Source organism: Hyperolius riggenbachi, chromosome 3 (assembly GCF_040937935.1).
Source record: "Hyperolius riggenbachi isolate aHypRig1 chromosome 3, aHypRig1.pri, whole genome shotgun sequence".
Lineage (NCBI taxonomy): Eukaryota > Metazoa > Chordata > Amphibia > Anura > Hyperoliidae > Hyperolius > Hyperolius riggenbachi.
In genome coordinates, this window is record NC_090648.1 from 1,057,950 (window position 1) to 1,073,121 (window position 15,172).

Genomic DNA, 15,172 nt, shown 5'->3' on the forward strand with positions numbered 1-15,172 from the left:
ACGCTGCCTGTGGATTTGTGCTGCCCCCGCATGCGCAGGAGGAGACTGTGCGGCCACATTTCCCCTCTCTGTAATAACTCCTCCCAGCCGGTGTAGTGTCTGATGACGCTGCCTGTGGATTTGCGCTGCCCCCGCATGTGCAGGAGGAGACTGTGCGGCCACATTTCCCCTCTCTGTAATAACTCCTCCCAGCCGGTGTAGTGTCTGATGACGCTGCCTGTGGATTTGTGCTGCCCCCGCATGCGCAGGAGGAGACTGTGCGGCCACATTTCCCCTCTCTGTAATAACTCCTCCCAGCCGGTGTAGTGTCTGATGACGCTGCCTGTGGATTTGTGCTGCCCCCGCATGCGCAGGAGGAGACTGTGCGGCCACATTTCCCCTCTCTGTAATAACTCCTCCCAGCCGGTGTAGTGTCTGATGACGCTGCCTGTGGATTTGTGCTGCCCCGCATGCGCAGGAGGAGGCTGTGCGGCCACATTTCCCCTCTCTGTAATAACTCCTCCCAGCCGGTGTAGTGTCTGATGACGCTGCCTGTGGATTTGTGCTGCCCCCGCATGCGCAGTAGGAGACTGTGCGGCCACATTTCCCCTCTCTGTAATAACTCCTCCCAGCCGGTGTAGTGTCTGATGACGCTGCCTGTGGATTTGTGCTGCCCCCGCATGCGCAGGAGGAGACTGTGCGACCACATTTCCCCTCTCTGTAATAACTCCTCCCAGCTGGTGTAGTGTCTGATGACGCTGCCTGTGGATTTGTGTTGCCCCCGCATGCACAGGAGGAGACTGTGCGGCCACATTTCCCCTCTCTGTAATAACTCCTCCCAGCCGGTGTAGTGTCTGATGACGCTGCCTGTGGATTTGTGCTGCCCCCGCATGCGCAGGAGGAGACTGTGCGGCCACATTTCCCCTCTCTGTAATAACTCCTCCCAGCCGGTGTAGTGTCTGATGACGCTGCCTGTGGATTTGTGCTGCCCCCGCATGCACAGGAGGAGACTGTGTGGCCACATTTCCCCTCTCTGTAATAACTCCTCCCATCCGGTGTAGTGTCTGATGACGCTGCCTGTGGATTTGTGCTGCCCCGCATGCGCAGGAGGGGACTGTGCGGCCACATTTCCCCTCTCTGTAATAACTCCTCCCAGCCGGTGTAGTGTCTGATGACGCTGCCTGTGGATTTGTGCTGCCCCCGCATGCGCAGGAGGAGACTGTGCGGCCACATTTCCCCTCTCTGTAATAACTCCTCCCAGCCGGTGTTGTGTCTGATGACGCTTCCTGTGGATTTGTGCTGCCCCCGCATGCGCAGGAGGAGACTGTGCGGCCACATTTCCCCTCTCTGTAATAACTCCTCCCAGCCGGTGTTGTGTCTGATGACGCTGCCTGTGGATTTGTGCTGCCCCCGCATGTGCAGGAGGAGACTGTGCGGCCACATTTCCCCTCTCTGTAATAACTCCTCCCAGCCGGTGTTGTGTCTGATTACGCTGCCTGTGGATTTGTGCTGCCCCGCATGCGCAGGAGGAGACTGTGCGGCCACATTTCCCCTCTCTGTAATAACTCCTCCCAGCCGGTGTAGTGTCTGATGACGCTGCCTGTGGATTTGTGCTGCCCCCGCATGCGCAGGAGGAGACTGTGCGGCCACATTTCCCCTCTCTGTAATAACTCCTCCCAGCCGGTGTTGTGTCTGATGACGCTGCCTGTGGATTTGTGCTGCCCCCGCATGCGCAGGAGGAGACTGTGCGGCCACATTTCCCCTCTCTGTAATAACTCCTCCCAGCCGGTGTAGTGTCTGATGACGCTGCCTGTGGATTTGTGCTGCCCCCGCATGCGCAGTAGGAGACTGTGCGGCCACATTTCCCCTCTCTGTAATAACTCCTCCCAGCCGGTGTAGTGTCTGATGACGCTGCCTGTGGATTTGTGCTGCCCCGCATGCGCAGTAGGAGACTGTGCGGCCACATTTCCCCTCTCTGTAATAACTCCTCCCAGCCGGTGTAGTGTCTGATGACGCTGCCTGTGGATTTGTGCTGCCCCGCATGCGCAGTAGGAGACTCTGCGGCCACATTTCCCCTCTCTGTAATAACTCCTCCCAGCCGGTGTAGTGTCTGATGACGCTGCCTGTGGATTTGTGCTGCCCCCGCATGCGCAGGAGGAGACTGTGCGGCCACATTTCCCCTCTCTGTAATAACTCCTCCCAGCCGGTGTAGTGTCTGATGACGCTGCCTGTGGATTTGTGCTGCCCCGCATGCGCAGTAGGAGACTGTGCGGCCACATTTCCCCTCTCTGTAATAACTCCTCCCAGCCGGTGTAGTGTCTGATGACGCTGCCTGTGGATTTGTGCTGCCCCGCATGCGCAGGAGGAGACTGTGCGGCCACATTTCCCCTCTCTGTAATAACTCCTCCCAGCCGGTGTAGTGTCTGATGACGCTGCCTGTGGATTTGTGCTGCCCCCGCATGCGCAGGAGGAGACTGTGCGGCCACATTTCCCCTCTCTGTAATAACTCCTCCCAGCCGGTGTTGTGTCTGATGACGCTGCCTGTGGATTTGTGCTGCCCCCGCATGCGCAGGAGGAGACTGTGCGGCCACATTTCCCCTCTCTGTAATAACTCCTCCCAGCCGGTGTTGTGTCTGATGACGCTGCCTGTGGATTTGTGCTGCCCCCGCATGCGCAGGAGGAGACTGTGCGGCCACATTTCCCCTCTCTGTAATAACTCCTCCCAGCCGGTGTAGTGTCTGATGACGCTGCCTGTGGATTTGTGCTGCCCCCGCATGCGCAGGAGGAGACTGTGCGGCCACATTTCCCCTCTCTGTAATAACTCCTCCCAGTCGGTGTAGTGTCTGATGACGCTGCCTGTGGATTTGTGCTGCCCCCGCATGCGCAGGAGGAGACTGTGCGGCCACATTTCCCCTCTCTGTAATAACTCCTCCCAGCCGGTGTAGTGTCTGATGACGCTGCCTGTGGATTTGTGCTGCCCCCGCATGCGCAGTAGGAGACTGTGCGGCCACATTTCCCCTCTCTGTAATAACTCCTCCCAGCCGGTGTTGTGTCTGATGACGCTGCCTGTGGATTTGTGCTGCCCCCGCATGCGCAGTAGGAGACTGTGCGGCCACATTTCCCCTCTCTGTAATAACTCCTCCCAGCCGGTGTAGTGTCTGATGACGCTGCCTGTGGATTTGTGCGGCCCGCATGCGCAGGAGGAGACTGTGCGGCCACATTTCCCCTCTCTGTAATAACTCCTCCCAGCCGGTGTTGTGTCTGATGACGCTGCCTGTGGATTTGTGCTGCCCCCGCATGCGCAGTAGGAGACTGTGCGGCCACATTTCCCCTCTCTGTAATAACTCCTCCCAGCCGGTGTAGTGTCTGATGACGCTGCCTGTGGATTTGTGCTGCCCCCGCATGCGCAGGAGGAGACTGTGCGCCCACATTTCCCCTCTCTGTAATAACTCCTCCCAGCCGGTGTAGTGTCTGATGACGCTGCCTGTGGATTTGTGCTGCCCCCGCATGCGCAGTAGGAGACTGTGCGGCCACATTTCCCCTCTCTGTAATAACTCCTCCCAGCCGGTGTAGTGTCTGATGACGCTGCCTGTGGATTTGTGCTGCCCCCGCATGCGCAGGAGGAGACTGTGCGACCACATTTCCCCTCTCTGTAATAACTCCTCCCAGCTGGTGTAGTGTCTGATGACGCTGCCTGTGGATTTGTGTTGCCCCCGCATGCACAGGAGGAGACTGTGCGGCCACATTTCCCCTCTCTGTAATAACTCCTCCCAGCCGGTGTAGTGTCTGATGACGCTGCCTGTGGATTTGTGCTGCCCCCGCATGCGCAGGAGGAGACTGTGCGGCCACATTTCCCCTCTCTGTAATAACTCCTCCCAGCCGGTGTAGTGTCTGATGACGCTGCCTGTGGATTTGTGCTGCCCCCGCATGCACAGGAGGAGACTGTGTGGCCACATTTCCCCTCTCTGTAATAACTCCTCCCATCCGGTGTAGTGTCTGATGACGCTGCCTGTGGATTTGTGCTGCCCCGCATGCGCAGGAGGGGACTGTGCGGCCACATTTCCCCTCTCTGTAATAACTCCTCCCAGCCGGTGTAGTGTCTGATGACGCTGCCTGTGGATTTGTGCTGCCCCCGCATGCGCAGGAGGAGACTGTGCGGCCACATTTCCCCTCTCTGTAATAACTCCTCCCAGCCGGTGTTGTGTCTGATGACGCTTCCTGTGGATTTGTGCTGCCCCCGCATGCGCAGGAGGAGACTGTGCGGCCACATTTCCCCTCTCTGTAATAACTCCTCCCAGCCGGTGTTGTGTCTGATGACGCTGCCTGTGGATTTGTGCTGCCCCCGCATGTGCAGGAGGAGACTGTGCGGCCACATTTCCCCTCTCTGTAATAACTCCTCCCAGCCGGTGTTGTGTCTGATTACGCTGCCTGTGGATTTGTGCTGCCCCGCATGCGCAGGAGGAGACTGTGCGGCCACATTTCCCCTCTCTGTAATAACTCCTCCCAGCCGGTGTAGTGTCTGATGACGCTGCCTGTGGATTTGTGCTGCCCCCGCATGCGCAGGAGGAGACTGTGCGGCCACATTTCCCCTCTCTGTAATAACTCCTCCCAGCCGGTGTTGTGTCTGATGACGCTGCCTGTGGATTTGTGCTGCCCCCGCATGCGCAGGAGGAGACTGTGCGGCCACATTTCCCCTCTCTGTAATAACTCCTCCCAGCCGGTGTAGTGTCTGATGACGCTGCCTGTGGATTTGTGCTGCCCCCGCATGCGCAGTAGGAGACTGTGCGGCCACATTTCCCCTCTCTGTAATAACTCCTCCCAGCCGGTGTAGTGTCTGATGACGCTGCCTGTGGATTTGTGCTGCCCCGCATGCGCAGTAGGAGACTGTGCGGCCACATTTCCCCTCTCTGTAATAACTCCTCCCAGCCGGTGTAGTGTCTGATGACGCTGCCTGTGGATTTGTGCTGCCCCGCATGCGCAGTAGGAGACTCTGCGGCCACATTTCCCCTCTCTGTAATAACTCCTCCCAGCCGGTGTAGTGTCTGATGACGCTGCCTGTGGATTTGTGCTGCCCCCGCATGCGCAGGAGGAGACTGTGCGGCCACATTTCCCCTCTCTGTAATAACTCCTCCCAGCCGGTGTAGTGTCTGATGACGCTGCCTGTGGATTTGTGCTGCCCCGCATGCGCAGTAGGAGACTGTGCGGCCACATTTCCCCTCTCTGTAATAACTCCTCCCAGCCGGTGTAGTGTCTGATGACGCTGCCTGTGGATTTGTGCTGCCCCGCATGCGCAGGAGGAGACTGTGCGGCCACATTTCCCCTCTCTGTAATAACTCCTCCCAGCCGGTGTAGTGTCTGATGACGCTGCCTGTGGATTTGTGCTGCCCCCGCATGCGCAGGAGGAGACTGTGCGGCCACATTTCCCCTCTCTGTAATAACTCCTCCCAGCCGGTGTTGTGTCTGATGACGCTGCCTGTGGATTTGTGCTGCCCCCGCATGCGCAGGAGGAGACTGTGCGGCCACATTTCCCCTCTCTGTAATAACTCCTCCCAGCCGGTGTTGTGTCTGATGACGCTGCCTGTGGATTTGTGCTGCCCCCGCATGCGCAGGAGGAGACTGTGCGGCCACATTTCCCCTCTCTGTAATAACTCCTCCCAGCCGGTGTAGTGTCTGATGACGCTGCCTGTGGATTTGTGCTGCCCCCGCATGCGCAGGAGGAGACTGTGCGGCCACATTTCCCCTCTCTGTAATAACTCCTCCCAGTCGGTGTAGTGTCTGATGACGCTGCCTGTGGATTTGTGCTGCCCCCGCATGCGCAGGAGGAGACTGTGCGGCCACATTTCCCCTCTCTGTAATAACTCCTCCCAGCCGGTGTAGTGTCTGATGACGCTGCCTGTGGATTTGTGCTGCCCCCGCATGCGCAGTAGGAGACTGTGCGGCCACATTTCCCCTCTCTGTAATAACTCCTCCCAGCCGGTGTTGTGTCTGATGACGCTGCCTGTGGATTTGTGCTGCCCCCGCATGCGCAGTAGGAGACTGTGCGGCCACATTTCCCCTCTCTGTAATAACTCCTCCCAGCCGGTGTAGTGTCTGATGACGCTGCCTGTGGATTTGTGCGGCCCGCATGCGCAGGAGGAGACTGTGCGGCCACATTTCCCCTCTCTGTAATAACTTCTCCCAGCCGGTGTAGTGTCTGATGATGCTGCCTGTGGATTTGTGCTGCCCCCGCATGCGCAGGAGGAGACTGTGCGGCCACATTTCCCCTCTCTGTAATAACTCCTCCCAGCCGGTGTAGTGTCTGATGACGCTGCCTGTGGATTTGTGCTGCCCCCGCATGCGCAGGAGGAGACTGTGCGGCCACATTTCCCCTCTCTGTAATAACTCCTCCCAGCCGGTGTAGTGTCTGATGACGCTGCCTGTGGATTTGTGCTGCCCCCGCATGCGCAGTAGGAGACTGTGCGGCCACATTTCCCCTCTCTGTAATAACTCCTCCCAGCCGGTGTTGTGTCTGATGACGCTGCCTGTGGATTTGTGCTGCCCCCGCATGCGCAGTAGGAGACTGTGCGGCCACATTTCCCCTCTCTGTAATAACTCCTCCCAGCCGGTGTAGTGTCTGATGACGCTGCCTGTGGATTTGTGCGGCCCGCATGCGCAGGAGGAGACTGTGCGGCCACATTTCCCCTCTCTGTAATAACTTCTCCCAGCCGGTGTAGTGTCTGATGATGCTGCCTGTGGATTTGTGCTGCCCCCGCATGCGCAGGAGGAGACTGTGCGGCCACATTTCCCCTCTCTGTAATAACTCCTCCCAGCCGGTGTAGTGTCTGATGACGCTGCCTGTGGATTTGTGCTGCCCCGCATGCGCAGGAGGAGACTGTGCGGCCACATTTCCCCTCTCTGTAATAACTCCTCCCAGCCGGTGTAGTGTCTGATGACGCTGCCTGTGGATTTGTGCTGCCCCCGCATGCGCAGGAGGAGACTGTGCGGCCACATTTCCCCTCTCTGTAATAACTCCTCCCAGCCGGTGTAGTGTCTGATGACGCTGCCTGTGGATTTGTGCTGCCCCGCATGCGCAGGAGGAGACTGTGCGGCCACATTTCCCCTCTCTGTAATAACTCCTCCCAGCCGGTGTAGTGTCTGATGACGCTGCCTGTGGATTTGTGCTGCCCCCGCATGCGCAGGAGGAGACTGTGCGGCCACATTTCCCCTCTCTGTAATAACTCCTCCCAGCCGGTGTAGTGTCTGATGACGCTGCCTGTGGATTTGTGCTGCCCCCGCATGCGCAGGAGGAGACTGTGCGGCCACATTTCCCCTCTCTGTAATAACTCCTCCCAGCCGGTGTAGTGTCTGATGACGCTGCCTGTGGATTTGTGCTGCCCCCGCATGCGCAGGAGGAGACTGTGCGACCACATTTCCCCTCTCTGTAATAACTCCTCCCAGCCGGTGTAGTGTCTGATGACGTTGCCTGTGGATTTGTGCTGCCCCGCATGCGCAGGAGGAGACTGTGCGGCCACATTTCCCCTCTCTGTAATAACTCCTCCCAGCCGGTGTTGTGTCTGATGACGCTGCCTGTGGATTTGTGCTGCCCCCGCATGCGCAGGAGGAGACTGTGCGGCCACATTTCCCCTCTCTGTAATAACTCCTCCCAGCCGGTGTAGTGTCTGATGACGCTGCCTGTGGATTTGTGCTGCCCCCGCATGCGCAGGAGGAGACTGTGCGCCCACATTTCCCCTCTCTGTAATAACTCCTCCCAGCCGGTGTTGTGTCTGATGACGCTGCCTGTGGATTTGTGCTGCCCCCGCATGCGCAGGAGGAGACTGTGCGGCCACATTTCCCCTCTCTGTAATAACTCCTCCCAGCCGGTGTAGTGTCTGATGACGCTGCCTGTGGATTTGCGCTGCCCCCACATGTGCAGGAGGAGACTGTGCGGCCACATTTCCCCTCTCTGTAATAACTCCTCCCAGCCGGTGTAGTGTCTGATGACGCTGCCTGTGGATTTGTGCTGCCCCCGCATGCGCAGGAGGAGACTGTGCGGCCACATTTCCCCTCTCTGTAATAACTCCTCCCAGCCGGTGTAGTGTCTGATGACGCTGCCTGTGGATTTGTGCTGCCCCCGCATGCGCAGGAGGAGACTGTGCGGCCACATTTCCCCTCTCTGTAATAACTCCTCCCAGCCGGTGTAGTGTCTGATGACGCTGCCTGTGGATTTGCGCTGCCCCCGCATGTGCAGGAGGAGACTGTGCGGCCACATTTCCCCTCTCTGTAATAACTCCTCCCAGCCGGTGTTGTGTCTGATGACGCTGCCTGTGGATTTGTGCTGCCCCCGCATGCGCAGGAGGAGACTGTGCGGCCACATTTCCCCTCTCTGTAATAACTCCTCCCAGCCGGTGTAGTGTCTGATGACGCTGCCTGTGGATTTGTGCTGCCCCGCATGCGCAGGAGGAGGCTGTGCGGCCACATTTCCCCTCTCTGTAATAACTCCTCCCAGCCGGTGTAGTGTCTGATGACGCTGCCTGTGGATTTGTGCTGCCCCCGCATGCGCAGTAGGAGACTGTGCGGCCACATTTCCCCTTTCTGTAATAACTCCTCCCAGCCGGTGTAGTGTCTGATGACGCTGCCTGTGGATTTGTGCTGCCCCCGCATGCGCAGGAGGAGACTGTGCGACCACATTTCCCCTCTCTGTAATAACTCCTCCCAGCCGGTGTAGTGTCTGATGACGCTGCCTGTGGATTTGTGCTGCCCCCGCATGCACAGGAGGAGACTGTGCGGCCACATTTCCCCTCTCTGTAATAACTCCTCCCAGCCGGTGTAGTGTCTGATGACGCTGCCTGTGGATTTGTGCTGCCCCCGCATGCGCAGGAGGAGACTGTGCGGCCACATTTCCCCTCTCTGTAATAACTCCTCCCAGCCGGTGTAGTGTCTGATGACGCTGCCTGTGGATTTGTGCTGCCCCCGCATGCGCAGGAGGAGACTGTGCGGCCACATTTCCCCTCTCTGTAATAACTCCTCCCAGCCGTTGTAGTGTCTGATGACGCTGCCTGTGGATTTGTGCTGCCCCCGCATGCGCAGGAGGAGACTGTGCGACCACATTTCCCCTCTCTGTAATAACTCCTCCCAGCCGGTGTAGTGTCTGATGACGTTGCCTGTGGATTTGTGCTGCCCCGCATGCGCAGGAGGAGACTGTGCGGCCACATTTCCCCTCTCTGTAATAACTCCTCCCAGCCGGTGTTGTGTCTGATGACGCTGCCTGTGGATTTGTGCTGCCCCCGCATGCGCAGGAGGAGACTGTGCGGCCACATTTCCCCTCTCTGTAATAACTCCTCCCAGCCGGTGTAGTGTCTGATGACGCTGCCTGTGGATTTGTGCTGCCCCCGCATGCGCAGGAGGAGACTGTGCGCCCACATTTCCCCTCTCTGTAATAACTCCTCCCAGCCGGTGTTGTGTCTGATGACGCTGCCTGTGGATTTGTGCTGCCCCCGCATGCGCAGGAGGAGACTGTGCGGCCACATTTCCCCTCTCTGTAATAACTCCTCCCAGCCGGTGTAGTGTCTGATGACGCTGCCTGTGGATTTGCGCTGCCCCCACATGTGCAGGAGGAGACTGTGCGGCCACATTTCCCCTCTCTGTAATAACTCCTCCCAGCCGGTGTAGTGTCTGATGACGCTGCCTGTGGATTTGTGCTGCCCCCGCATGCGCAGGAGGAGACTGTGCGGCCACATTTCCCCTCTCTGTAATAACTCCTCCCAGCCGGTGTAGTGTCTGATGACGCTGCCTGTGGATTTGTGCTGCCCCCGCATGCGCAGGAGGAGACTGTGCGGCCACATTTCCCCTCTCTGTAATAACTCCTCCCAGCCGGTGTAGTGTCTGATGACGCTGCCTGTGGATTTGCGCTGCCCCCGCATGTGCAGGAGGAGACTGTGCGGCCACATTTCCCCTCTCTGTAATAACTCCTCCCAGCCGGTGTTGTGTCTGATGACGCTGCCTGTGGATTTGTGCTGCCCCCGCATGCGCAGGAGGAGACTGTGCGGCCACATTTCCCCTCTCTGTAATAACTCCTCCCAGCCGGTGTAGTGTCTGATGACGCTGCCTGTGGATTTGTGCTGCCCCGCATGCGCAGGAGGAGGCTGTGCGGCCACATTTCCCCTCTCTGTAATAACTCCTCCCAGCCGGTGTAGTGTCTGATGACGCTGCCTGTGGATTTGTGCTGCCCCCGCATGCGCAGTAGGAGACTGTGCGGCCACATTTCCCCTCTCTGTAATAACTCCTCCCAGCCGGTGTAGTGTCTGATGACGCTGCCTGTGGATTTGTGCTGCCCCCGCATGCGCAGGAGGAGACTGTGCGACCACATTTCCCCTCTCTGTAATAACTCCTCCCAGCCGGTGTAGTGTCTGATGACGCTGCCTGTGGATTTGTGCTGCCCCCGCATGCACAGGAGGAGACTGTGCGGCCACATTTCCCCTCTCTGTAATAACTCCTCCCAGCCGGTGTAGTGTCTGATGACGCTGCCTGTGGATTTGTGCTGCCCCCGCATGCGCAGGAGGAGACTGTGCGGCCACATTTCCCCTCTCTGTAATAACTCCTCCCAGCCGGTGTAGTGTCTGATGACGCTGCCTGTGGATTTGTGCTGCCCCCGCATGCACAGGAGGAGACTGTGTGGCCACATTTCCCCTCTCTGTAATAACTCCTCCCAGCCGGTGTAGTGTCTGATGACGCTGCCTGTGGATTTGTGCTGCCCCGCATGCGCAGGAGGGGACTGTGCGGCCACATTTCCCCTCTCTGTAATAACTCCTCCCAGCCGGTGTAGTGTCTGATGACGCTGCCTGTGGATTTGTGCTGCCCCCGCATGCGCAGGAGGAGACTGTGCGGCCACATTTCCCCTCTCTGTAATAACTCCTCCCAGCCGGTGTAGTGTCTGATGACGCTGCCTGTGGATTTGTGCTGCCCCCGCATGCACAGGAGGAGACTGTGTGGCCACATTTCCCCTCTCTGTAATAACTCCTCCCAGCCGGTGTAGTGTCTGATGACGCTGCCTGTGGATTTGTGCTGCCCCGCATGCGCAGGAGGGGACTGTGCGGCCACATTTCCCCTCTCTGTAATAACTCCTCCCAGCCGGTGTAGTGTCTGATGACGCTGCCTGTGGATTTGTGCTGCCCCCGCATGCGCAGGAGGAGACTGTGCGGCCACATTTCCCCTCTCTGTAATAACTCCTCCCAGCCGGTGTTGTGTCTGATGACGCTGCCTGTGGATTTGTGCTGCCCCCGCATGCGCAGGAGGAGACTGTGCGGCCACATTTCCCCTCTCTGTAATAACTCCTCCCAGCCGGTGTTGTGTCTGATGACGCTGCCTGTGGATTTGTGCTGCCCCCGCATGCGCAGGAGGAGACTGTGCGGCCACATTTCCCCTCTCTGTAATAACTCCTCCCAGCCGGTGTTGTGTCTGATGACGCTGCCTGTGGATTTGTGCTGCCCCCGCATGCGCAGGAGGAGACTGTGCGGCCACATTTCCCCTCTCTGTAATAACTCCTCCCAGCCGGTGTAGTGTCTGATGACGCTGCCTGTGGATTTGTGCTGCCCCCGCATGCGCAGTAGGAGACTGTGCAGCCACATTTCCCCTCTCTGTAATAACTCCTCCCAGCCGGTGTAGTGTCTGATGACGCTGCCTGTGGATTTGTGCTGCCCCCGCATGCGCAGTAGGAGACTGTGCGGCCACATTTCCCCTCTCTGTAATAACTCCTCCCAGCCGGTGTAGTGTCTGATGACGCTGCCTGTGGATTTGTGCTGCCCCGCATGCGCAGTAGGAGACTGTGCGGCCACATTTCCCCTCTCTGTAATAACTCCTCCCAGCCGGTGTAGTGTCTGATGACGCTGCCTGTGGATTTGTGCTGCCCCGCATGCGCAGTAGGAGACTCTGCGGCCACATTTCCCCTCTCTGTAATAACTCCTCCCAGCCGGTGTAGTGTCTGATGACGCTGCCTGTGGATTTGTGCTGCCCCCGCATGCGCAGGAGGAGACTGTGCGGCCACATTTCCCCTCTCTGTAATAACTCCTCCCAGCCGGTGTAGTGTCTGATGACGCTGCCTGTGGATTTGTGCTGCCCCGCATGCGCAGTAGGAGACTGTGCGGCCACATTTCCCCTCTCTGTAATAACTCCTCCCAGCCGGTGTAGTGTCTGATGACGCTGCCTGTGGATTTGTGCTGCCCCGCATGCGCAGGAGGAGACTGTGCGGCCACATTTCCCCTCTCTGTAATAACTCCTCCCAGCCGGTGTAGTGTCTGATGACGCTGCCTGTGGATTTGTGCTGCCCCCGCATGCGCAGGAGGAGACTGTGCGGCCACATTTCCCCTCTCTGTAATAACTCCTCCCAGCCGGTGTTGTGTCTGATGACGCTGCCTGTGGATTTGTGCTGCCCCCGCATGCGCAGGAGGAGACTGTGCGGCCACATTTCCCCTCTCTGTAATAACTCCTCCCAGCCGGTGTTGTGTCTGATGACGCTGCCTGTGGATTTGTGCTGCCCCCGCATGCGCAGGAGGAGACTGTGCGGCCACATTTCCCCTCTCTGTAATAACTCCTCCCAGCCGGTGTAGTGTCTGATGACGCTGCCTGTGGATTTGTGCTGCCCCCGCATGCGCAGGAGGAGACTGTGCGGCCACATTTCCCCTCTCTGTAATAACTCCTCCCAGCCGGTGTAGTGTCTGATGACGCTGCCTGTGGATTTGTGCTGCCCCCGCATGCGCAGGAGGAGACTGTGCGGCCACATTTCCCCTCTCTGTAATAACTCCTCCCAGCCGGTGTAGTGTCTGATGACGCTGCCTGTGGATTTGTGCTGCCCCCGCATGCGCAGTAGGAGACTGTGCGGCCACATTTCCCCTCTCTGTAATAACTCCTCCCAGCCGGTGTTGTGTCTGATGACGCTGCCTGTGGATTTGTGCTGCCCCCGCATGCGCAGTAGGAGACTGTGCGGCCACATTTCCCCTCTCTGTAATAACTCCTCCCAGCCGGTGTAGTGTCTGATGACGCTGCCTGTGGATTTGTGCGGCCCGCATGCGCAGGAGGAGACTGTGCGGCCACATTTCCCCTCTCTGTAATAACTTCTCCCAGCCGGTGTAGTGTCTGATGATGCTGCCTGTGGATTTGTGCTGCCCCCGCATGCGCAGGAGGAGACTGTGCGGCCACATTTCCCCTCTCTGTAATAACTCCTCCCAGCCGGTGTAGTGTCTGATGACGCTGCCTGTGGATTTGTGCTGCCCCGCATGCGCAGGAGGAGACTGTGCGGCCACATTTCCCCTCTCTGTAATAACTCCTCCCAGCCGGTGTAGTGTCTGATGACGCTGCCTGTGGATTTGTGCTGCCCCCGCATGCGCAGGAGGAGACTGTCCGGCCACATTTCCCCTCTCTGTAATAACTCCTCCCAGCCGGTGTAGTGTCTGATGACGCTGCCTGTGGATTTGTGCTGCCCCCGCATGCGCAGGAGGAGACTGTGCGGCCACATTTCCCCTCTCTGTAATAACTCCTCCCAGCCGGTGTAGTGTCTGATGACGCTGCCTGTGGATTTGTGCTGCCCCGCATGCGCAGGAGGAGACTGTGCGGCCACATTTCCCCTCTCTGTAATAACTCCTCCCAGCCGGTGTAGTGTCTGATGACGCTGCCTGTGGATTTGTGCTGCCCCCGCATGCGCAGGAGGAGACTGTGCGGCCACATTTCCCCTCTCTGTAATAACTCCTCCCAGCCGGTGTAGTGTCTGATGACGCTGCCTGTGGATTTGTGCTGCCCCCGCATGCGCAGGAGGAGACTGTGCGGCCACATTTCCCCTCTCTGTAATAACTCCTCCCAGCCGGTGTAGTGTCTGATGACGCTGCCTGTGGATTTGTGCTGCCCCCGCATGCGCAGGAGGAGACTGTGCGACCACATTTCCCCTCTCTGTAATAACTCCTCCCAGCCGGTGTAGTGTCTGATGACGTTGCCTGTGGATTTGTGCTGCCCCGCATGCGCAGGAGGAGACTGTGCGGCCACATTTCCCCTCTCTGTAATAACTCCTCCCAGCCGGTGTTGTGTCTGATGACGCTGCCTGTGGATTTGTGCTGCCCCCGCATGCGCAGGAGGAGACTGTGCGGCCACATTTCCCCTCTCTGTAATAACTCCTCCCAGCCGGTGTAGTGTCTGATGACGCTGCCTGTGGATTTGTGCTGCCCCCGCATGCGCAGGAGGAGACTGTGCGGCCACATTTCCCCTCTCTGTAATAACTCCTCCCAGCCGGTGTTGTGTCTGATGACGCTGCCTGTGGATTTGTGCTGCCCCCGCATGCGCAGGAGGAGACTGTGCGGCCACATTTCCCCTCTCTGTAATAACTCCTCCCAGCCGGTGTAGTGTCTGATGACGCTGCCTGTGGATTTGCGCTGCCCCCACATGTGCAGGAGGAGACTGTGCGGCCACATTTCCCCTCTCTGTAATAACTCCTCCCAGCCGGTGTAGTGTCTGATGACGCTGCCTGTGGATTTGTGCTGCCCCCGCATGCGCAGGAGGAGACTGTGCGGCCACATTTCCCCTCTCTGTAATAACTCCTCCCAGCCGGTGTAGTGTCTGATGACGCTGCCTGTGGATTTGTGCTGCCCCCGCATGCGCAGGAGGAGACTGTGCGGCCACATTTCCCCTCTCTGTAATAACTCCTCCCAGCCGGTGTAGTGTCTGATGACGCTGCCTGTGGATTTGCGCTGCCCCCGCATGTGCAGGAGGAGACTGTGCGGCCACATTTCCCCTCTCTGTAATAACTCCTCCCAGCCGGTGTTGTGTCTGATGACGCTGCCTGTGGATTTGTGCTGCCCCCGCATGCGCAGGAGGAGACTGTGCGGCCACATTTCCCCTCTCTGTAATAACTCCTCCCAGCCGGTGTAGTGTCTGATGACGCTGCCTGTGGATTTGCGCTGCCCCCACATGTGCAGGAGGAGACTGTGCGGCCACATTTCCCCTCTCTGTAATAACTCCTCCCAGCCGGTGTAGTGTCTGATGACGCTGCCTGTGGATTTGTGCTGCCCCCGCATGCGCAGGAGGAGACTGTGCGGCCACATTTCCCCTCTCTGTAATAACTCCTCCCAGCCGGTGTAGTGTCTGATGACGCTGCCTGTGGATTTGCGCTGCCCCCACATGTGCAGGAGGAGACTGTGCGGCCACATTTCCCCTCTCTGTAATAACTCCTCCCAGC

At 58.5% G+C, this 15,172-nt stretch overlaps 1 protein-coding gene across 2 annotated transcripts in view; it reads left to right on the forward strand.

The window, feature by feature from the left end:
• The window catches only part of LOC137562448 (sodium/potassium-transporting ATPase subunit beta-2-like), a 318,007-nt gene that overhangs the window by 105,475 nt on the left and 197,360 nt on the right, over positions 1–15,172 (forward strand). The window lies entirely within an intron of this gene.